This window comes from Nannobrachium achirus, assembly GCF_963921795.1.
Source record: "Nannobrachium achirus genome assembly, chromosome: 7".
NCBI lineage: Eukaryota > Metazoa > Chordata > Actinopteri > Myctophiformes > Myctophidae > Nannobrachium > Nannobrachium achirus.
Window position 1 is genome coordinate 52,780,152 of NC_137816.1, and position 25,540 is coordinate 52,805,691.

The window sequence follows — 25,540 nt, forward strand, 5'->3', positions numbered from 1 at the left end:
TTGCGGAGGTAATTTAGATTGGCTTAATTGAAGTGACAGCTTTTAAGCTCCCGCTAATAGCAATCAATTGAAGATGCAGCAAGAGCTTAAGATTACCTCTTAGTTAATCTCATGCCATGGGGAGCATGCTTAGTTTGGCGGTGTCCTCCAGGGAGCCCGTACACTACACTATTACAGTCGCAGCATATTCATGATATTATCATGTTTGTGGTAATAAATTATAAATGTTTTTCTTGTAGACCTGCTGTGCACAACATGGTCATTGCTTAGTGCCAACAAACCAGTTGGCTGGTTTATACTGTAGTTCAAAAATTGGAGTCATTTTTATTTGCATGTGATTCTGCCTATAAGTTCATTTGGGGTTGTAGTACCTGTTTATCACCAGCAAGGGGCGCTCAATACGTTTTGTTACATCGATTTACCAAGCCACTTTTACTGGCCATTCAAGATGATGCACTGTTGTAATTTACAGAGGAGAAGAATAACCCTTTAAGCACACGCAGTTGCATATATAATGCATGACTGTCCTCTTTGTCACCCTCAATATAGTGAGGGTGTAAGTGAGAACATGCGCTTGACAGAGAGAAGGCGTCTTTAATTCAGATAAGACAATTCTTTAATGTTAGCTGTACCTCAAATAATTAAAATTAAAACAATCATAATCATATACATACGCAGCTTGCACGATCTTTAAACACACTGGGAAACAAATGTGAGATTCCGGTCTCTTGTGACCCAGGCTCATAGAAATGCGGCGCTCCCTTTACCTTAAAAGGGACCTCATGTGGGGGAAATAGGCTTACAACTCATTTTGGACTAACCCTGACCCATTGTTTAAAAAAACGGTGCGGTAAAAACAACAAGAAGAGGCACCCTAAATCCAGCCGCCAAAGTCCATAGACAATAAAGCTAGAGCAGAGAGAGAGAGAGAGAGAGAGAGAGAGAGAGAGAGAGAGAGAGAGAGAGTGAGAGAGTGAGAGAGAGAGAGAGAGAGAGAGAGAGAGAGAGAGAGAGAGAGAGAGAGTCAGAATGAGAAGCAGATTGCTGTGTTTCCTTTTGAGAGAGAGAGACAGAGAGAAGAGGAGAGGAGACTAGGGATGGGACGATATGAAAAGACATCGCGATTTATGATATTATCACGATAATCAAAATCCATTATCCTGGGGTGGAACATTTGCCAAAAAATAGCAGATCTACAAGCTCACAGCGCGACGCGGCGCGTTGTGAGCTGGTAGATCGGCTAAGACATTTGATAGAGAGTGAAAAAAATTAGACGTATATTATAAGTACCTTTTACCAATCATAGAGGGTTTAAGTGGTACCGGATATGCAGCTCGACAAATAAAAGGTGAATTGATCCCAGTGCATGACGGAGGACGATATCACGATAAATTAAATCTCCACGAGACGATTATCGTTTTATCACGATAAACGATAATATCGCTTAACGTCCCATCCCTGAGAGAGAGAGAGAGAGAGAGAGAGAGAGAGAGAGAGAGAGAGAGAGAGAGAGAGAGAGAGAGAGAGAGAGAGATAGAGAGAGAGAGAGAGATTGCTGTTTGAGAGAGAAGAGGAGAAGAGGAGCCGGGGAGGAAAGGAGAGGAGAGGAGAGCGGATGTTCTTGAAGACAGAGCTCTACTGTACTGCGACAGCTGCCCACTGCAGATAACCACAAAACCACTGGAGCACTTGAGGTCTGGGAGCTGCATGGCTAGAGTTCCACTCCAACATGACCTTATATCCGTCTGGGTTTAGACCTTGGGCTTGGTCAGAGTACCACTCCCTCCCTGACGATTAGTCCAAGTGACAGAGAGGAGAGACCCTGCATGTGTGGCTGACTGAACGCACTTCAAAAGCACTCCTGTTGCATATCGTCGTTGTCGGGTGGAAACCCTGTATGTCCACAGGGTTTGTGTGTGTGTGTGTGTGTGTGTGTGTGTGTGTGTGTGTGTGTGTGTGTGTGTGCGTGCGTGCGTGCGTGCGTGCGTGCGTGCGTGCGTGCGTGCGTGCGTGCGTGCGTGCGTGCGTGCGTGGAGTACCGGGACATTTCGTTGTTTGTTGCACATCATTGCACTGAATGCGATTAATCTTCATTTTTCGATTCTTGGAGAAAAAGAAAAAAACATATTTGATTTATTAGTTCTCTGATTTTCCGTCGACATTCCAGGTGATGGCTCAGTGACTCCTATAGCCTCAGCCAGGGAGAGCAGCCCGGTTAAGTGCGGTCACACTTTGATTTGAAATGGCTGAAGAGGAGGAGATGTTATTGTGCGATGCGCGTTTGTGTGAGCGATGTGTGTTTTCCTGCCTCGTGTGTTTCAGTGAGCATAATCCATTTGCTTCACCAGCACATAATTCCCCCTTGTGTTGGAACGCTGTCCCCAGCATCTGGAGCAGATTGTGGGCTCCTGTAGTTTGCCAGGTCACTGGACAAATGGACATTCATATCATATTAAATGCCTTATTGCAGGGGTCTTCATGTTTTCAGGCCAAGAACCCCTTAGTTGAGAGAGAGATGAAGCATGGACCACCACAACCTTTTCATAGATTGCATATAGTTTAATTGTTTTACAGCACAATCATCAGTATATTTTGCATTCATGTCAATTTGTGTTTTCAGATATTTAACCACTTGAACTCTCAATACTTAATAAAGTTGCCCTTTCACTATGTACTTAGTCTGCTCTTTTCCCCCTCTACACCAAACCTCTTTGCCAAAAATAGCCGATCTGCAAGCTCTCGCAGCGCGAGGCGTTGTGAGCTTGTAAGATCTGCTATTTTTGGCTAAAGTTCTCAGAATAAAGACACTAGGGTTCAAGTGGTTAATATAAAAAAGGAGAAAAAGTTTCTAAGATTCGGAGGACCCCCTATAGTAACTCTGAGGACCTCCTACGGGTCCCGGACCCCCTGTTGAAGACCCTTGCCTTATTGTCTTACTGACAGGGGTGCACGGGTCGCTTCACTCCACACCGCGGCGTTCCGCCAGTTCTTTTTGGCAGGATCACACGTGTCTCCACTCCTCACATACACGGTATACAGTATACAGTAAGCAACAACACAGCATTTTGGCTACCGTGCTGCTGCTGCCTGTGTCCTATCTGCACACAACAAGAATGTCTCAGCCACCATCGAAGAAGAGATAAGATACTCGTTCAAAGCAAACCTTTTAGTTTCTTTCAGTTGCTATATTTCAAGGCATTTCTTGAGAAGATGTATGAAGAATAAAACAAAGCTAAAAAACGTTATAGTAATATCCTGTACATGTTTCCTACTATTTATACACTTGTAAACCTAAGTAAAGTTTATAACACATTAAGGTAAAATAAGAATCATTAAAATAGCGTTAAAAACAAATCACCATTACACCCCTGCTTACTGATGAACTGTGTGAACACCCTGGTGTGATATCATTCTGACTTGTTGACTATGCACACTGTCTGGTCTCCACAGAGCACTTCCCTCAGTACTCAGATATAACTCAGTCCACTGGAAATAGGCAGGAGAGTGGTGGGAAGAATTTTAAGTGCGTGCACACAAAAAGCGGGAGCAGAGGTGCAGCATTCAGCGAGGAAAAGCGCAGGACTTTTTGAGAATTAAGCCATTTAGAGATACAGTACAGGCACAACATGATAAAGAGTCAGAGACTGACTAAAGATACAATATAATAGGCATGGGATTATAATCATACTGTAGCTGTGTTTCACTTTCCTCACACAAAAAGTCCTAATTGTGAACCAGTATTTCTACATTATTATAGTCATCTGAAAAACACCTCCTGATTTTTTCTTAGCTCAATGAGCTGTCACCTCTAATTAGTAGCCTCTTTTACTGCGGATATTTTTCCTTTATTAAGGCCCCATTGTCTTCCCCTTACAAAATAAGGGAGACAATGGTTTGAAGGCTTTGTGTGGATTCAACCCTTAAGCCACCTCTGAGCTCCAGTCTGAAGTCTTGCCTTTTTGCTGAAGGGATTTGCGGCTTAATTTAATATTGAATATGCATAACTACATAACAGCGAAATCCACTTTTCCGCTTCTGAATAGACACGTTTTTGTCTCCGTAAGGATGGTGCCTGGAAACAAAGGCCCTCATATCTTTGCATCATGGTGTTGGTTTATCTCATAGACACAGGCTGCTTGGGACGATGAGTGCGGTGTACCAACCTGTCTGTTCCCTTGATTTCCAATGCATTTGTTAACAAAACATGTTTTCCATTTGCTGCCACAAAGTGAAAACTGTAGTAGACATGAACTATTCATTAGTGCTGCAATTTGTTTCTTTAGGCACTTTAAGCCTCGAGTGCATTCTGTTTGTGGTTTGCATTTGGGATATCAACAGTTAGAATTAAAACAATCTGTATTTGTCTCTCTCTGTTTTATTATTCAGTGGGTTTTAACAATTTATAGCCAGGTACAGACAGTAAATTTAGATTTTAATGTCTTAATCAAAGTAGTCTGACATTCACTGGAGACCCATCCGTGCTCTGTTGGGGAACCTGTCCCCACAGAAGGCTCTTCAACGCCTTTTTATATGCAGAAACCTACCTTTTAGCTCCTGACCCAAACGGAAGCATGGGGTGTGAATATGCTCTCATTAATCTCACCTAGCGCTGTAAGAGGTCCAAGTCTCAAGGCTCCCAGAGAATTAATTTAAACGGCACTTTCATTTCTGGGACGCAAACACACAAAATGTCTTGGACAGCAGTGGAGGCCCGCTCCGGGATGATGCACTGAGATCAGACCTTGTTCTTTCATCATTGCCCCCTCTAATGTTGTCCTGCAGTTTCTATGGAAACAGAATCTGCCTTATAAAAAAAAAAAAAGGAAAAGAAAAAAAAGTTTCACCTTCTTGGAGCCTGCCCTTTACCTGACAGCCAAGATAAACGAGCCGAGGTCCTGGGAGGACGGCAACACAAACATGCATCTCTGCTCAGTGGCCCATGCTCATTGGCTCTCTGCTGGAACCCCTTATTTACCTTAATGCCGAGAGGTGGCGGGAACGGGGGAGGACTGAGTGCACGGGAAGAAGGCGTGTGCGGGGGGGGATTGTGATTACCTCCCATCAACAACCTTGAACCGTTGCCGCAGTAAGACAAGGAAGGGAAGAAAAACTCTCTTTTCCAGGCCCCATAATGCACCTGCTTCAGGATGATGTCATATGTCACCTTCAGCTAATGAAGGTGATGATGACATGCATGAGCGGAGCATACGTTCACCATCTGCTCCGATCCACCATCGCTGGAGCAGCGTCCCGCGGCTCCGCGGAGAGGAGGCGAATGCACGTTCGCGCCACTGCATGCCGAAACTGTTCCCTCGCCACATGTGGGAGTCCACCCTCGCAGCCCGCAACGCAACCAGATGAATGTGCGCGGCTTTATTCATATATTCACGCCACAAGCGACTCCAGCAACGAACCTCGGAGAGGCCATTTGTTTTATGCTAGCTGAGCGAACCAACACAAGCTGGCTGGTGTGACTGTAGCCATCAGTTTTTGTTTGTGTCGAAAAGTTAGCTGCAGTTTAACTTTTGTGCACCATCGCCTGTCAGCAGCCAAACATTTAACTAATGTTGATGAATGCGGTCTTGACCTGTTTGGCTTGTTTCATTTGGATGCAATTGTATTATAATCAGTATTGCTCTGGTTTATTGTTGAGGGACAGGCCATATCCTAATATAAATGTGACATAAACGTACCGTAAATAATGCTAATTGTGATATGTGCTCATTGGATATTGTCATTCGTTCTCTAGCTTTGTCAGGAGGCCATACAGAAGTCATTTTGTGGATTTTATATAATGTAGGGTCTTTTGTTTTGTTATAATTATGTTTTGCTACTACTGATGATTTATCATGATAGCTTCAAGAAATATTAATGTATTTCAAGTAAGTAGACCAGTGTGAAATCTAATTTTTGGAGGCAATTTCTTGTAGTTTTAGTTTTGTAATTATTATATAGTTGATGACCATTCTTGCAAGAAATCTCATGCATGTGGGTTCACATATCTAGAGAACCGTCTGACCCGAGGGAGAGCAGTGCCTAACATCGAGTAGGTCAGATATCCGGCTGTCCAGAACCACCAATTCGATTGGACTGATATGCCCATATAGGCCATGTATGGGCATATACTGAACTCAGGGAACTCCATCATCTTCTTATATTAAAACTGTCCGGACGGTTTATTCTAATAAACGTAAGTGATGATGCTCCTGCTGTCTTGGAACACACTTGCATTTTCAACATGTGTATTGCCCAATGTTCTCAGTCACAAAAAGAACTCTGTAGTTTGAAAAATGATGCAGCTTTGAGTTTAAACCCTTGTTGAGTAAGCGTACAGTTACAGTATCACTGAACCACTGCATGTTTGCAGTTTGTTTATCAGAATGGTCTGACATGTTAAACAGGTCCCATGAGAACATGAACCTGACAAATCAAATGTGTAGGCGTACATGATTTAACAAGCACATTTACATGGGTTCTCCCCCTGTGCATTTGAATAATAAGTACTGAATGTTTTCTCAGACAAGTGACAACCAGTGACAAGCCCTTTAGCTCAACATACATAGTTCCAGGTTGTTGTTGTGCTGCGTTTGACTCACTGTTGTTTACACACAGCGGTGCCCGTCACCATGTGAAGCAGACCCCATCAAACTGTAATGAAGCACACACATCATACAGTGTTAAATATCCCTGTGTTACAAACTCCTGCAGGTAATGTTAATGAAATTGGCTGCCAACAGTGGGGTACAAGCTGCCTATGCAGCATTCTGACTGAACAACAAAACTATCAGCCTACACAGCTATATCTGGTGTATTAATTTAACTCTGAAAGTGTAAAGAAAATAATTAGTTGATTTAGTCGACAAATCGGTAAAATTGTGTGACCATTCCTTTCGGGTTGGTGAGGTTGAGAGCTGAATATTCTGATTTAGATTCTACAATGGCTAGTGACTGAATATTAAAAGTTTTTTATTGAATTATATAGAGTTTTCAAGAGATACATACAAAGCATACAAAGCTACACAAAAGGTTTCAGCCGGGTTGTCAGGGCCCGCATGACTGGAAGGCAGTCATAGCCAATTGGAATGGGATCTGTAAAATCAGACACATACTGTACATCTTGATCAAATTACCCCAGAGATAATGTGTATTGATTTGTGAGTTTTGGACATAATCTGTTGTAGTAGTAGCAGAAAGTGTGTTTTGAAGAAAGCGCAAAATGGCGGAGAATCTGGCACAAATGGCCAGGGCCCATATGGAGAATTGCGTGAGTTGCATTATCCAAGGAATCCAGGGGGAAAAACGTGATTGTATGATTCATACAATCTTGCAAAAACGTGAAGTGGCTATCACCATGTGGCTGATTAGAAACATATGGGGTGGAGGTTCTTCCTTTCCCCACGTGATTGTGTGTGCAAAGTTGCACTGCAATCGGGCGCCGCATTTATCATTTGTGGCATTTTGTGCAAAACCCGGACACTTTTTTGGAAGCCATGGCCTCCCAGGAGTCTGCGTGCAACGTTTCATGATGATCGGTCCAACTGTGCTGGAGATTAGCTGAACAAAAACACACAAACACATGGACAGACTGACGGACAGAAAAGGGCATCCCGCGCTATCCCTTGGCGCTATGCGCCATCCTTTAATCATCCGTTTGGTTGTTTACAAGAGCGTGCTGAGTGCACATTGGGCATGCATACAAGTTTGCCGTCTGTCTCTGTATAGCACCAGTATATATGTATTACAGGCATTTTGCTGATAGCAAGAGTCAAACAACTTTCAGAAGTCTTCCTCACACCACATCTTTTCACAATAGAAAATGTCCTATGATCAGCATTCAGCACATGTCATTTTCTTGTGTCAATTGTGTTTATATGGGATTTTAGTCTATCCAAAGTGCTGCGCAGTGGCATTCGCTCCAAACCACACAATTCAGTTTGATTCATCCATTGCACAGGAAATAAAGAACGGATTGCAATAATATAACATTATAAATAGGACCTTTAGTCTTCATTGGACCTGGCAATTACTATTCAACTAACAGTCTTGGTGGACTAAGACCAAACTGATTAATTGACTATCAGGGGACAGCCCTAGTAAAAATGGACCAGTATGAGTTAAATTAACACACATTTTACTGTGTACTGCACCATGCAATATACTCCCAAGAAATTCCCCTTTTCATGTTGCACTAATTCAAATGATTTTCTGCTGTGTCATAGCTTGTGATATAATTTATGATAAACAATTGCCAGTACCAGAGACGATCTTTGGTGCGTCGCAATAAACAACAGCTGTTGGATGTTTCTCGTGGAAGACCACCCCCCATTTCCCAGGCGTTGGCCAATGTTATCACTGCTCTCCAGCAGGAGATTATGAAGGTCTGGACTGACACGTCCGTCTCTTCAGCTCTCGGGGGAACAGTCAAGAGACAAGCATTGGTGATGGAGGATGAACGTTAGATAACATTAGATGACCTTTGAGAGCAGTTGAACCTATCACTCTCTGAAGGACCACTCCCATCCTCTTTGTTTTGACACCCTTTCTCCTCTCTCTTTATCTCTCTCTCTCTCTCTCTCTCTCTCCCTCCAGGGGCGTCACAAGGGGGGGGGGGGGGGGAGTGGGACTGAGTTACTAGGGGCCTTTAGCTATTGAAAAATAGCAGATCTACAAGCTCACAGCGCGGCTGCGAGCTTGTAGATCTGCTATTTTTGAAAAGTCGTGAAAATGTGTCAAAATCTTTGAATATATGTATGTTTTAAGCGAATATTTGTAACTCAAATTTTGCCTCTGGGGGGTCCCTGGAACTAAATAATTAGAGTTGGGGGTCCGTGGCCAAATACATATAATTTTGGGGGTCCTTCACATGCAAAAGTTTGAGCACCATTGACACAGAAACAAGACAGATCTACAAGCTCTCGGTGCCGCGCTGTGAGCTTATAGATCTGCTATTTTTCACTAGTTAAAGCACAAAACAATGCATAATAATGCGTTCCCAGTTCTCCCTATGAAGAACATTCATGGGGGGCCCTCAGTGAATCCTTGTACCCAGGGCCCAGAATTTTGTGCGACACACTCTCTCTCTCTCTCTCTCTCTCTCTCTCTCTCTCTCTCTCTCTCTCTCTCCAGTGAGTGGAATTTCTGTGAGTTGGCAGCCTGTATCTGATCCAGGGGTAATTTACTGGTAGCGATAAGGAAGTGGTGCTCGCGGTCTTTTGTTATACTTGTTTCTGACAGGGAAAACCGTAGCCTATAGAGACCAAATTGGATTTTAAATTTTAGACTGCAGATAGGGAGGGGAAACACACAGGGCTTATCGTCCAACTTCCAACAATCTCAGAAGTGAACAGAGACAGACAAACCTGTTCAGCTGCTGGTTTAAATGCAACTGGTCTCCTTATTCAACCATTTGGCCATGATGTGTGGGCACGTGGGAATGGAGTCATATAATTTATGTTAATGAGTTGTTAGCGACCTCGAGCCAAGAAGAAATTAGTCCAAGATTCTGGGTGCTGTCATGTTTTCATAACCATTTATCATCAGTCTCTATCAATCCCACCTTACATATTTTGTGTTGTGTTTTAGGGGTTTACCAATGGAAGATCAGCATCTAAAGCTGAACTATGTGGTCAGATTCAGTGGTGGACAGTAACTAAATAGATTTACTTGAGTACTGTGTACATTTCTAGGAAGGAATGTTGACAAATACATTATGAATTAACCTTAAACCCTATTTAAAATAAAGTCAAAATAACCAATCTACAAGCTCACAATGTGTCTTGCGATCTGCGTTTTACAAAGTACATTTGCGTTCAAATGTACTTTGTAGTTTGTACATTTGAATACTTGTGTATACACTTTGTCCATCACTGGTCAGATTGTGTTTTTATTGAGAGATCATGGTTGCTTTGCAATACGTTGACCAGCATGTTCAAATTTCGCTATCCAGCTAGGGCAGTCACAATTATTACATAATCGTCTAATTGCAATTATTTGACATAATCACTATAATTTTGTGATAATCGTCATGATCGTTTACCAGTTGAAAAATGTTTATATATCAAACGTTAAAAAAATAGTGGAAATAGCCGATCTACAAGCGCACAACGTGTCGCATCGCGACGCGTTGTCAGCTTGTAGATCGGCTAATTCCAATATCAATGTTCTTTTTAAAGTGTAAAGTTGTCAGATATGTCCTTCATTTCTTTGTATATTTAGGTTATGTGTCATATCTGCCATGTGCAACTTCAAAGCCTACAAGCCAAACAGAAATGACAAAAACACAATTAAATCGTTAATCGCAATTATTTGAGTGACAATTAATCGTCATGTAAAATGTCATAATTGTGACAGCCCTATATCCAGCATTGGATGATCAGTCAGCGTAGCTATGATGTCAGGGATGCTTGTTTGACTAAACCTAGTCCTTTTTACTAAACCAAGAGATATGCAAGTCTGAAATGCAGGCACAAAGCCATGTTTGTGCTTGCTTTTAAGCTTAAAAAAAAACACTGCATTGCCAATTATGGAAGGAAAATAATTGGACATTGTCATTAGCTTAATTTAAAAAGAAGACGAGATCTAATAACGGCCTTCGTGTGGCACGGCTTGTGAAGTCAAAATAGTGAAAGATATTACACGAATGTTCAAATAAACATGTGCTTCTTTGGCTTACTGGCCGTGTGCATAAGAAATCCTCCGCTGATCGGTTCAGTGGTTTGGTAGATTAGATCCGGACAAACAGACAGACAGACAGAGCAACACTGACAGACAGAGCAACACTGGAAAAAAAACTCACCAGTGCGTCCCTAATGTGTGTGTGTGTGTGTGTGTGTGTGTGTGTGTGTGTGTGTGTGTGTGTGTGTGTGTGTGTGTGTGTGTGTGTGTGTGTGTGTGTGTGTGTGTGTGTGTGTGTGTGTGTGTGTGTGTGTGTGTGTGTGTGTTCTAGTGCGTGTGTGTGTGTGTGTGTGTGTGTGTGTGTGTGTGTTCTAGTGCGTGTGTGTGTTAGTGTGCATGTGTCTGTCTCTGCTGGTGGTTCTACTACCCATTAAAGCACTGTGTGCTTAATTGGTATTTGTTTTGTTGATATTAGCCTGGCATACTGTATACATGCTGGAAATAATTTATCTTCATGCTACACATATTCACGTACGTACGTACGCGTGTGTGTGTGTGTGTGTGTGTGTGTGTGTGTGCGTGCGTGTGCGTGTAGATCCAGTCAAGCCGTGCTCTTTTCCTTCTCAGCCACGTACAGAGGCAGGGCAGTCAGAGAGGGTCATTGCCTCAGGGGTGTCTTGGAGAAATGCGTCGTTGCTGTGGGCCAGGAGAAATATGAAAGAGACCCTAAATCAAGACGCAGGGCTCCATGAATCATGTCAGCGGCAGCGCCAAAGAAGAGCGATGAGACCATCTGTAGCGGCATACAAACGGCTAACTGACTCACATTGCTGTTGACACAAAGCTCGGGAAGTGTGAAGATGCTGTGCAGATCAGTGCTGCTGGCTGCCTCATAGCGCGTTGCCACCCTGAAGGTATTCGGAGTGAGCGAGCCCAAAATAAGCTTGATGGTTGATACGTCAAGCCTGACACTCTCAACCTTCGGCGTTAGCCTGACAGCCTGGCTGGCAGGCTGCGTTGTTAGCTGACAGGAAGTGTCAGTTAACAACGCAGTCATAACTTAGAAAATTTAGAAGACAAAGGGCTTTGTAATAGCTGCCTGACCTTCGTGTGGATCGTAGCCTTTTTTGCTGAGCTCCTTGCAGTGCTCATGGCCCTGTAATGCAGTGGTTCTCAAGGGGATTGCCCATAAGTCCGAAATCTCATTAGTCCTACATCTCATTAGTCCGAATTTAGTTAGGGTTAGGTTTTAGGGTTAGGTTTAGGCATAGTTTTACTGAGGTTAGGGTTAGGGTTTGGGTTAGGTTTAGGCATAGTTTTACTGAGGTTAGGGTTAGGGTTTGGTTTAGGTTTAGGCATAGTTTTACTGAGGTTAGGGTTAGGGCACCGTTCTCCACCTTTTCAGGCCGCGACCCCCCAAATAATCATGTTTTAACTGGGGACCCTTCCCACCCTGACGAGCACGAGCAAGAGCAAGAGATGAGGCATTATACGGCGTTGCGAGGCGTTGTGAGCATGTAGATCTGCTATTTTCACAATTTCTGCCTCTAATATTAGAAAAATTGGCCAATGTTTCATTTGTCATTTTAGCGGTATTAAAAAGTCCATAACTCATCTAGTGCCATTCGCGAGATGTCTCGCGAAATGTAATCTATTACAGTAGTGCCATTCACGGGATATCTCGGGAAAAGTAATCTATTACTGTAACGGCAAGTACATTACCGAGAAGAATGGCCGGCGGTCCGGAGACGAAATCCGTCGCTGATTTTGCATCACACGGCTCCACGAGCACAAAATAGTCCCATCCATAACATTGAGGTGGACGGGGGATCTCATCTTTAATGTCCATTATCTCAAAACTACACTTTAGAAGCTAGGATGGAGGCAGATGCTCGCTTATGTTACACAGTTATAAAAGCTCCCGGTCGGCCATTACACAACTCCACGTGGACACGGAACGGTTCCAGCGCACGATCCGATGACGTCAGACCGGAAGTGATTCGCGTGAGGACTTCTGGCCTTCAAAATAAGATAACGGTGGTGATGCCAGCCTGAAGGTGGCATCGTGGACTTTATAATCCGTTAATTTCAGGGGCACTAAATGAGTTAAATTGTCACTTTAGAAATGTGCAGTACACTTAAAGGAGTAGTTCACCCCCAAAATGACTTTTTATCCAATGATTACTCATGCCATGGAGACTTGAGTTTTTTGTTTTTTGTCGCATTACTAAGACAATAATTTGATTCCAATAAATGTACCCCCATTGATTGCAGATGGGGACCCAAATTTAGTTCGGTCCCCATCCGCTAATCATCTGGGGATCCCCTGGGTTTACTGCTTTGGGAAACCTAAAATCCCCACCAAAGTGACATTCCCCTGGTAAAGGCAAATATTATACTTCTGTGCTACAGGCATGGCTGCTCTGCCACATTTGCCCCCTCTGACACCACCGAGTCGCTAATCAAGAAACCCTTTTCAGGTCCAGGTACTCCGCTATGGCAGTGGTTCTCAAACCTTTTCAGACCGTGACCCCCAAAATAAACATATTTGAACGGGGGACCCCCACCCTGGCAAGCACTTGGAATTGTAGGTATTACATTTAATGTGAATTGTGAAAATAGCAAATCTACATGCTCACAAGTCAGAACGAATGCAAAAGTGGTCGCGCCCCCAGTGGAGGACCCCCGCCACTGCAGCGCACATCTAGCGCCACCATCTGGACGATTTTTGAAAAACACATTTTTGGCCTATTTGTGTATTCAAATAGGCCATCGCTTATCTCCCGATTAGGGAGTCTTACTGGTATATATATTTATACTGTGTGTTGGTTTGTTTACCATTGAGTGAGAAACAAAATGACATTACGCTAATCATCTGGGGACCCCACAAAATAATTTGGGGTCCCGACCCTAAGTTTGAGAACCACTGCGCTGTGGTATTCTCTGGCACCTTTATTTCTCTCACCCACCCTGAATGTGACTTCTCTTGCACTGTTCCCTATGGCCACTTCCAATGAACACAACTGAATCTCTTATCTATTACACATAAATTACCACACAAGTGCAAGTTAATATGCCCTCTAGAAATGAAGTGACAGTAGGAGATGAAAAGTAGTGAAATCTACCTTGCGGCACAGGTAAATTAGGTCCTCTGAGAGAGGGTTTGAGTCTTCCAACTGCCTGCAGCAATGCTCTAAAGTTTGTGTTGGAACAACATGACCAACTGAACGCTGTGTTGTTACTGCCCATGGATTTTGACCAGTGCCATTACTAAAGTGTTTTCCATTTTTGTTTAAGAGCCATTAGTTAATTGGCAATGGTTAAATGAAATAGCCTTTCTGGTCATTTTATACTCAGGGATGAAGACGTACAGAAATTTGGCCAATGTCAGAGGCGTGGGTGTAAATGTGAAAATCTACCACGGAAATTATGCAAAAAACGAATTCATACTTTAAATGTGTGAGCCGTACACTGCAAACTGCAAACCTCCCTCCCTCCATCTTTCTGTCTGTCTGGGGCATGATGTGACGTTTTGGGGTTGTGCACATATATGACAAGGCACGGTGCCAGAGACGTGCAGAGAATGTTAGAGAGGCAGAGGCTGACATTTCTAGAAGGGCCTTTTGGTGGAAATATCTAAAATAGCAGACCTCCAAGCTCACAATGCGTCGCGCTGCGACGCATTGTGAGCTTGGAGTTCGGCTATTTTCGGTGTGTGATACCACACTGAACTAAGCATAATCAAGTCAATACTGGAGATGTGGCGTAACGGCATGGATTTCTACACAGAGAGGGCAATTCTTTCAACATAAACTGCTGATTCAAGTTTAGGAGAGTTTGGACAAGGCAATTCTCGGCCTTCAGGTATGGCATGGAAAGAGGGCATTTGCATTTCTTTCACTACAGTATAAACTGCATTCATGGTCTGGAGAGGGCACTTTTTACAGGCAGATAAAAGGGCAGGGGCTCAAGCCCCCTTTGATGTCTATGTGTGCTCGTGCCTGCACGGGGTACTGGAGGGGAATAATAGGTCATCCTCAGACGAGCAGTCCAGCAGAGCTTCCAGTTCCAGTTCAGTACTTTGTGCCCTCTGCATCTTTCTTTAGTACATCCACGTACGTTGGCTCTCACAGCACCAGTTTGCTACCGTAGCTGGGAGCTCCTGGTTTCTACCTTCTCACTCACTGATTGGCAAACCCTCATACAGGCGCTTGTTTAGGTTTAGTACCCTTCCCATCCAGGGACTTCTGAAAGTAACCCATTTTTTTTTGTCAATTATCTAATGTAATCCTGGGTGCTACACTTCCTCTGCCAACCTGGGGAGACAGCGGACTGGACTGACCTCGTGCTTCCTTCTATGCACGAGGAGTCCAAGCTGCTTCTTTTCTTCTGACGGGGGAGATTGCACCGTTGGACGTAGCTTGTGGAAGGAACACATTATTCCAACCAGTTCCTTTCCCCTCCATCAGGTGCTTTTTTGTGAGGGTACCTAGCCACACAGAAAGGCCCTTTTGCCAACCCCACCTAGGGTATGGGCACTGATGACGCTGAGGAGAGAACACGCCCACAGCGTCCCTGGCGGGAATCGAATCCAGGACCTTCTTCAATAGCTGTGAGGCGACAGCACCACCGACTGCGCCACCATGCCCCCTATAAGTCATCAATATTGAGTTTTGTATGGACCGCAGGCATTTATTCCTCAGCTCCATCCACTATCAGGTGTGTGCCTAGAAGATTCCGGAAGTGGGTGAACCAGGAGGTCCCTCTCTCTTCCAGGCTGATGCCTGCAACCTGTCCCTCCTTTGACCTTCTGTGCCCAGTCAGTCATCTCATTTCTGACCCTCCATGACTCCCCAGACTGTTGTTTGCCCTGAGCTGCCTCCACTCTCTGTACCCTCTACATCATCTCCACCCCTTTGATCTTGTCGTATGAAGCCCAAGTTATACTTGGTTCCGTATTGTCTACAAGCTGCGACGCGTTGTGCTGTGAGCTTGAAGGTCTGCTATTTTCGGTGTGCAACACTGGTGCGCAAACAAACCTGTATACCTCAGGCTTAACGTCTGACAGGATTGAGCATAAACTGAACATTGCATGAAGCTAACAAGAATCTGTTTGCATGAATGCTCCCTGTAGTTGTTTTCAAGCTCCTATGCATGTGTTTTCAATGGGTTTTTTGTAGTTTTACAAATATTGTGCATGATTAAATATACGGTAATTCTGAAATGACATTGTACATTGTGTTTTACTTCTGACATCAACAGTTAACAAGGATCCATTTTACCAAATTGTCCGTTTTGTGCTGTCCAGTTAAAATGCATTTTATATATATTTTGCTTTATAAAGTGGGTGTAAAACAACTGTGAGCACAGCATTGACAATCTGATGCTTGTTGAACATATTCCTCCATATCGTCACTGTCGGGCAGAAACCTTGTTTCTCCAAGTTTCAAATGAGTAAATGTTTTCGCAAAGCAAAGCCCTGCTTCATCATACAACGCTGTTGCACAAAAGTAGTGAAAAAAGCAGATCTACAAGCACACAACGCCTCGCGCTGCGAGGCGTTGTGTGCTTGTAGATCGCCTGTTTTCACCAGTTTAAATCATTTATAAAATGATAAATGCAAAACGAACGGTTTTGGACATACTGTACAAGGTTTTCACCCGACAACGACAATATGTAATACATCACAGAAGCCTACTAAATTGTGAGCAGCAGCAGCAAAGATAATGTTGGTCAAACAGAACGAGAAAGAGGAGTAATTGTCATTCACCGGGGGGCTAAGGACTGCAGGTTTTTTGTAATACCCTCTTGTGATTGTCCATAGAAAGATGTGTGTGCTGAGATACCATGTGGAAACATAAACACAGATAAGACTGCCAGTGGAAGGGGAGAGAAGCTGTGTGACCATCCAACTGTAAAATTGACTTGGAATCAATATGGCTGTATATACAGTATATACTCCATCCAAGTTGACTGTCTGTGAACAAAAAGATTGGACATATGGACATCACTGGGAGATGGAAGAAAAGGTGTTAAACACACATATCGTACAGATCCCGCTCAAAGAATTCGAATATTGTATAAAAAAAGCAACAGATGCACCCCAAATCATCACTGACTGTGGAAACTTCACACACTGGACTTCAAGCAAGTCTGACTTCAGAAGGTTGACATTTCTGTATTATAAATCCTTGTTTCCTTCCTTGTACACAAGTGGTCTCGTGTAATATTGTAATCTTTTTGAGATATTGATTTTTGATTTTCACGAGCTCTATGCCATAAAAACAAAAAAAGTTTTGAATATTTCACTGCATGCGCAATGTATCTAGAATACATTCAATTCAAATTTTGAATTATATTACAGAAGAAAATGAACTTTTATTGGAACAAAATGTAGAACAAAGGGTCTTGCCGTTTTGATAATTGTGTATATCGCATTCATTATTTTAGTGTCAGTATATCCAAATCCATGCAGTACTATAAAAATTGAGCATGCTTCCAACAAGACTGACATAACCCCTTTCCAGAGCATCCTGCGCCAAAGCTTTTCATTTTCCTAATTAAGAACAACATCTGCTTGGCCTTCTTAAAACAATCAGCGCCGATGCTGTGAAGGATCAATTGTCCACATTAATTAGCAAACAGCTGGACCAACATGTACCCCTAGAGTGTGGAAACCTGCTAAATGTGTTTTCTGCCTTCATTCAAGTCTCCGCTAAACCAACCAAGGCCATCTACATTATCATTGCTGCCGGGCAGAATTCTTGTATATCCACATCTTTCTATGTTTGCTCGTTGAACAACACATCACATTGCAAGTTTGTAGATCTGCTATTTTAGCTATTTTTGGCTATGGGTTTTTTGTCTAACAGCGACGATATACTGTAAGGGGTGGGCTGACGATACTAAAGCAGGGGTCTTCAACAGGGGGTCCGGGACGCCTAGGGGGTCCTCAGAGTTACTACAGGGGGTCCTCAAAATCTTTGAGTGATAGAAACTTTTTTTTCCTCCTTTTTTATATTAACCACTTGAACCCTAGTGTCCATATTCTGAGAACTTTTGCCGAAAATAGCCCATCTACAAGCTCTACGAGGCGTTGTGAGCGTGTAGATCGGCTATTTTCGGCAAAGAGCTTTGGTATAGAGGGGAAAAAGAGCAGACTAAGTGCAGAGTGAAAGGTCAAGTGTATTAAGTATTGACGGTTCAAGTGGTTAAATATCTGAAAACACAAATTGACATGAATCCAAAATACAATGGCGATTGTGCTGTCAAACAATTAAACTATATGGAATCTATGAACAGGTTGTGGGGGTCCCTGCTTCATCTCTCTCTCAACTAAGGGGTCCTTGGCCTGAAAACGTTGAAGACCCCTGTACTAAAGCATCATCTGTATCGTTGCAGTTCAGGGGTCTGCCATGAGAAAAGTCACACCAGGGTGGTCCCTGGGGGGCAACAGTGTTATAACACTTACAGGTCCATGTGTACACTGTCAAGAGTTAAACACACTGAGGATTTTACAGTATAGATTGGGGACCCCAGAGATAAAAAAAAAAAAAAAACAAGAAAAATCCTATCTAATGGGGGTCTGTCACCTAATGCTTATCAAAGTGGGGTTCTTAATTAAAAAAAAGGTGAGAATTACTTATATAAAGAAGCCTGTCACCAGTTGGCATCTGCTTGTTTTGCAAGTTGAAAAACGCCAAAATCGTTTTTGTTCACAGATATTTCTTTAACTTGTTATTTGAAACTATTATTATTTGTGTGTCACTATATGACACCACTTGGTCCACACATTTTTTCCCTCTGCACCGGGGCGGCAGTGGCTCAGGGGTAGAGTGGCCGGTAAAGCAGACGGAAGGGAACCTGGGAACGCAAAGTTCCCAGTTCAATCCCGGGCTCCCCCAGAGTCAGTGTCGAAAAATAGTGTCTGAACCCCCGATGTTCAGGTTCCTCTGCCATCGGTGTATGAACGTGTGAGTGAATGGGTGAATGTGATGTACAATCTATGTAAAGCGTTCGGATAAAAGCGCAATATAACTGCACCTTTACCATTTACACCAAAGGTCTTTGCTGAAAATAGCCATTGCGTTGTGACCTTGTAGATCTGCTATTTCACAGAATGTCCGCCCTTAGAATAGGGATGCTAGGGTTCATTTGGTTAATATAAATGAAAAACAACAAAGATGAAGTTGTTGTTGATCTCTTATCGTTGGGTAGAGTGAAGAATGTAATTTATTTCTTCATCTGGGAGAGGGTACTGTAGTAATGAACTGGAGCATAACACTGACAAATGACATCATACATTGTTGGTTAAATATTCTTATGTTTACCAGTTGGTGGTTGGAGGAGGGGTGCATCTATCCCCATGCCTTATTAGCATCTATTTGTGTTCACCTGGCTCCACTCCTGAGGGGGCTTGATAGATGTTCATGAAACAGTGATAGGTTGTGCCCGGAAGCCCAATCAGTGGTGAAGTGTTTGCTTTAGTCACTACTGCTTCTGCTGTTTAATGGAGGTTTTTGATTACCTTTTGGTATGCGTAGGGGAAAGCAAAGCTAGGCCAGAGAGAGAGGGGAGACATGCAAGATATGACAGGAGTTGGATTTGATTTTGTGTCCTCGTGACTCAGAAGGATGCTGTTTGATTTGTTTATGCAAAGTCCTCATGAATTCATAACCATCCTCTTAATGTTTCTCTCTTCATCTCAAGGAGCAGGCATTGAAATTGGACAAGCTTGGTCAATTTATATGGATGAAGATGGCAGAGACAGAAAGGGAAAGTGTTTTTCTTTCGTCCGTGTGATGATGTTGATAATCTGCACCAGACCGAATCCAAGGCCTGGGAATGGGAACATGTTCGGAATATCTCTGTGGGATGTTTATGTTTTGCAGTGATAGAATGTTGCAGGCAAAATGTACCTTTTGGGGGGATTGAATGCCTTGGAATTCAAACCTAAAATAAACATGTAGGCTCAGCAAGCTATTTCCACATGATTAATGTCAGACATTATTATGTCAATGGACCATTAGCGTCAGAAAATATTGCACTTTTTTACTGTCTGGTATTATGAGGCCGCTGTAGATCAAACTTTTCCATCTGTCCATAATATACCACAAACTTGTGGAAAGAGATGATATTTAAGAGGAGTTAGAAAAGCGGCATTTCTATTTTAGTACTTGCAGATGTAGTAAATAATCACACAACCACTGTTGTTTCTACTGACTGTTTTGCAAGCCGAGATGTCCGTGTTTGTTTAGTAAAAATCAATACAAATATTATTGAAAAAACAAACAAAAAAAAGTTAAAACACTGCTGTAGTGCCCCGCTTGTATGCAATTCATTTTTTTATTTTTTGGTTTAACTATTGTTATCGCAGATCCCCAAACAGCATTTGTGCCCTGTTTGGTGGTGATTGGAGCAACGGTGTGTCTCGGTGGGACCCTGACGTGGCCCCTGGTGTGACTATTGTCATGGCAGACCCCTGAACAGTGTTTGTGCCAAGTTTGGTGCTAATTGGAGCAACGATGCTTTTGCAGAACCCAGGTCCACTGTCATACTGTACCTGTATTTTAATATATGATAATAACACAACAATACTTATGTGAGAGAATAAGATACGTACACGACATCACACACAGACTCAATGGAAGGAAGAGTTCCCTGGAACAGTCTGAATGGTGACAGATGTACTAGCTAGTGCTGTTCTAGTGGAGTCAGGACAACAAGGTTTTTGGAGGAAGGAATGCCATTGTTAAACCTTGAGAGTTTTATACTCACATTTACCAGACCACACAAGTACCAGAATGAGGTTTGTGATCTGATAGCACAGGAAAAGCTCTGAGCAATTCAAGTTTATATGTTTTTGTAATGAAACGTACAATAACTGATTTGACCGTTTACAAAAATAAAATAAAGGCAGTTCAGTTATCACCAGTTAATACAAAAAATATAAATCATAATAGGTCTCCCTTCAGGAAAATAATAATAAAAGTAAAATAAGGGACCCAGCTTGTGTAAAGCTGCTGCTTTACTTATTATCGCCACCAGGCTAAAGGCCAGGGCTGGAGATGTTTTCGCCCTTTGTGTCTGTTCATGAATGTGAAGCTCCAGGGGCAATCCTAGAGTGTTTGGGGGCCCCCACGGTGAAGATTCCCAGGGGGGCACCTCAATGTGTGCGCACGCAAAGAGCATGCTTGAGGCCTTTTTGAGGGGCATTTTCAGTTTTTGAGGGGGCCTTAAAGTTATTATGTTAAAGCAACCAGAAATATTAGTCAAGCCCCAGAATGTCTGTAATACTACATACAGTTCATACATTATGTATTACATTCACACAACCATAGACCACTGCCATCCAATGCCATCCCAAGTCATCACGGCGTCATTCTAACTTGTTGCGACCGTAGGTCGCACTTTACTATCAAAACCACCACAAAGTGTAAGTAACTCCCTCCGTCTGTCTGTCACACCACAAAGTGTAAGTAACTCCGTCTGTCTGTCACACCTCACACGTCACACTCTTGCCCTGCTCATATCTCCGCAACCGTTGCCCCGATCCATGCCAAATTTTGCACACACGTTCCTTGCCTGCCAAACTACAACCTCCAAGGACCCCGGGAGCTCCAGGGACCCCCAGGTCCCTGGGGGACCCCCAGATGTAAAAAATGACCAAATGTGCTAAACTGACCAAATGACCACCCCAACGGGGCTGCTCACGGGGAATTCCCGGGGACCACCGACTCCTGGTGCTCCAGAACGGATGCAAAAGTGGTGGCGCCCCCAGTGGAGGACCCCCTACACTGCAGCTCACATAAAATGCCGTAACTCCGGCTAGGAGCGACCGGGACAGCCGGGGCCGGTACCTATTCGTCCGCCTTGCCGGCGCGGAGACCCCACCCCTCATTTCTCACATGGCCCTCTTCTAGCGCCACCATGAGGCCGATTCTTGCAAAACACATTTTTGGACACTGCTCCTACAATTTTTGCCCTAAAATCACGCAAATCGGTACACAGTATGTCTACACTCATCCCATCAACATGAATCTCTCCCATATAGCGCCACCTCCAGGCCGATTTTTAAAAACACATTTTTGGACACTGCTCCTACAGATTTTGCCCTAAAATCACGAAAATCACTACACAGTATGTCTACACTCATGTCATCAACATGGCTCAGGAAGATTTTGGCAAAACACATTTTTGCCCTATTTGTGGAGATAAGTGACCTACGGTCGCTTATCTCCCGATTAGGGAGCCTTACTGGTAGCGCTGCGTGTGTACTCACCAAACAATGAATTGCTGCAAATTGGAATCAGAATTGGTCATAGTTTCATATCCACTTGAAAGTTGGCAGAATGTATTTAGTAAAATATCTCCACTTTTCCCACACTTCCCTCCATGAGCGCATACTGTAGGTATGGGACGCACAAATTGACAAGTGTGATTAATTTCTCAGCACCAACCACAATGCACAGTTTGAAGAGAATTATACGTTCCGTTCACACTTGGACCGTAGGGGCCCTGTTTAGGGAGGTGTCCTACGGAGATGCCATTGCAAAGGGGTATTGCTGTAAACAGATACTATTTGGTCACTGCGTGTTTACCACAGGGGTAAAGTCTGTTGGCCTTTGGGAGGCCCTCTAGTGACAGGGGCCCCAGGGGACTGCCTTGTTGGCCTGCTGAGTTTGAGCACCTCTAACAACCCATGGATTAAAGTTCGACATCGTGGCGACAGATTTATGTCATTTGTATTCCATCTTGGCTATATCAGTGTAGATCCAAAAAGAATAAAGAACTCACACCCAGTGGGAAGTGAGCTGTGCTTTTATGAGTTTATTTCAAGTCCAATTGGCCTTTACACAATGCAAAGACAAAAGTGGTTCCACAAATGTGACAAATGTAACTGTTTGTTGCATAATTGGTTTTTGGGAGTCATGTGACAATGAGTGTGAAACTGCATTTTGATATTCCATATTGTTTGCCTGTTAATGGCCTCCAAAAATTGTGTGAGGGACCAATTTTTATTTTTTTACAGTTATAATACAAATTACATTACCGGTAATACATTTTCCAGAGATCTCACCAGCAGCAGAAGTTTTTGCTGCATGAACAAATCTGTCTCAGCACTCCCGTCTTGAGATACAACTACCAACAATTTAGTAATAACAAAGTACAGTTGCCTGACACAAAATAACCATTACCCACCAACCAAATATCAGACCACGTTAATTACAACTGCTGCCTTGCCCTTCAGCTCGCCTTGCCTTGGCATCAGTCAATATAGCTTCAAGGTTCAGGGCTTCCTGGTAATTGGAACAAACATGGCAGTAGCCATGTTTGAAGCTAAATCTTTGTCAGCAGCAGTATTGATTACTGTTTTGTCATTTTGTCATGGCTTTCAGTAAAGGTACACAGCCTAACTTCTGGATACCCATACTAGCCCTGTAATTGGGAATATGATAATCCTTTATTCAAAGACAGACTGTCGCTGCCTCACTGTCTAAGAAACCTTTGTTGTGACATGTATTTTAATTAATGAAAGCAATATCACTACATGTCTCACCAAATTAGCCCTTGGCAAAAGTTTACAGGTTGTGGACTCTAAACAGTGCTGTTTCTTGAACTTGTAAGTTCAAGAAAGAGCTGATTTAAGCTTACATTTGTATTGATAATTTCTCACTGAATTGTCCTATCACTGTGAATTAGCTATATTGCCAGCCTTATTACCAGCTCAGCTCTGGATAATTGAATGAAACAAGGTGTAGTTTGTTTTATTTATGGGTCCTTTGTTTGATGCATGTGTTCCATTGTTGTCTTGCCTGAAGGTTTGTCTGGCCTTTGAGCTCCTGATTACAGGCTGTTTGAAAAGCCGATTTGCTCAGTGACAACCGCAAAACAGTTCAAAGCCATCAACCATTGTGTTCAATTCTGCTGCATATATTTTATTGATATTGCCCCTCACCTTCACCACTTTATAAAGGCCCACACACACACACACACACACACGCACGCACGCACGCACGCACATAACAACCCTTTGACCAGGTCCAGACTTACGCCATGGCTGCAAGCTGTATATTCAGATATACTATAGGAATTTGAGATGCCAAGAACATGAAAGGTGAAGTCGCAGTGCAATGAGTGCATATCATCTCTATGCTCTGTACTGGGGTTTGTCTAAACATTTATGTAATGTCTAATATTTCAGAAGGATGTCCGGAAGGAAGCAGTGTTCTTTTTTTAGGGGGGTACTGTAAATTAGGATATGATGACTGCACTAATAGGAACTGAAACTCAGCATTATTTGTTGTAGAAGTTTGGCAAGAATGGATAATCAGCCCAACAAGGAAATGGGGAAAGCCACCCAAGAGTTGGTGATTGAAATTTTCAATCTATGACTCGGTGGCAGCGCGAGAGCATGAGATGAGATGCAAACCAAGCATCCCTTTGGGAAGAGGGATATGGATTAAAGGATACTGCTGCTGTCTCCACGGAGACACAGGCAATCACACAGCTGTTTGATATCCTCGTGTAGGCTGTGGTTTTGGTGCTAAGCTTTGTACTCACTGTGGAGAATATATGATGAGTATGATGAATGTTTTTTCTTTTAATCTATGACACCTGGACGCGTGGACAGGCCCACGTTTGCTGGTGCCGTGGAGCCCCATGGGAGTCTTTGTATTTCACTGCAGACCAGTAGCATGTTAGAGACGCTATTATGGTTGTGATCATGGTTCCCAGTGGCATAGTGAAATATATTGCTTTGTGAATAGAAAAAGGGTTTAGAGAGAGGGAGAGACAGAGAGAGAGAGAGAGAGAGAGAGAGAGAGAGAGAGAGAGAGAGAGAGAGTGGGTGCATGATAAGAAGTTTGTACAGTATAACTATGCACACATGCATGTGTTTTTACATTTGTATTTTATCCTCTTGTTTTGCAACATTCTGTCATTTAAATAAGACGGGCTACAGCAACAAATCTCCCATATTTATAGAATGGCCTGACACATTTTCATTGGGTGAAATTGGGCACAGATGGCTCTGATGTAATCTCTTCAGTCTGGTATTAATCATGATATAGAGACCAATGCGAAAGACTGCAGTGAAGGTCGCAAAGGGTTGATCTTTCTATATTCATTCCATAAGACTATATGTCTCAAATGAATAGGTGGATATTGAGATTATAAAAAGGTACAAATGAATAAATAGCATTGATATCCCTATTTACTATTAATTATATCTGCATGTTTATAAGTAGGGATGGAGCCCTAAACAAGGGTAGCTCGATAACCCGATAACAAATTTATTGAGTACCCAGTATCAATAAGCTTTGGGCTTATCAAGCTTGTTATTGAGCATAGCGGCCCATGATGTCATGTTAAAACAATCAAGACAAGAGGCTATCAAGAAAGTATTACAGTACTATTCATAATATAAAGCCATTTAACACTTATTGCTCACTAATGAATGATTGTTTTAATGATATTTGTTACTTTTGTCAATTATCAACTTCATAAATGGTGGCCAGCAACAAACTCTCTCGCAACAACTGGCCAATAAAAAAGATATCAGTTATGTTCTGAATTTGTCGTCTCATATCTTTTCACAAAATATTAGAAAAGGCTCAATAGTGGTCTCGATAAAAGCCCAGCTCAATAAGCAGGATCGATAAGGTGCTCATTATCAATAGAAATGAACGAGCTCCATCCCTATTTATAAGAGGTAGACAAAATTGTTTTGTAATCAATTTATAAACATACCAAAGGATAATTGAAATTCCAGTGTACAGTATATCAATAATTTCAGTTTGCACTCCCACATTTCAGTGTCCTGTGGGTATTTGCCATTTAATCTTGTTTATTGTATTAACAGCGGATATGCTGCTTTGTGTATTCGAATATTGCCTTTTTATGAGTTCAGAATGTTGTTTATCAC

The 25,540-nt window shown here is 42.8% G+C and overlaps 1 protein-coding gene across 1 annotated transcript in view; it reads left to right on the plus strand.

Moving 5' to 3' along the window:
- gpc5a (glypican 5a) overlaps positions 1 to 25,540 on the plus strand; it is a 135,770-nt gene that overhangs the window by 59,813 nt on the left and 50,417 nt on the right. The gene's annotated exons all lie outside the window — the stretch shown is intronic.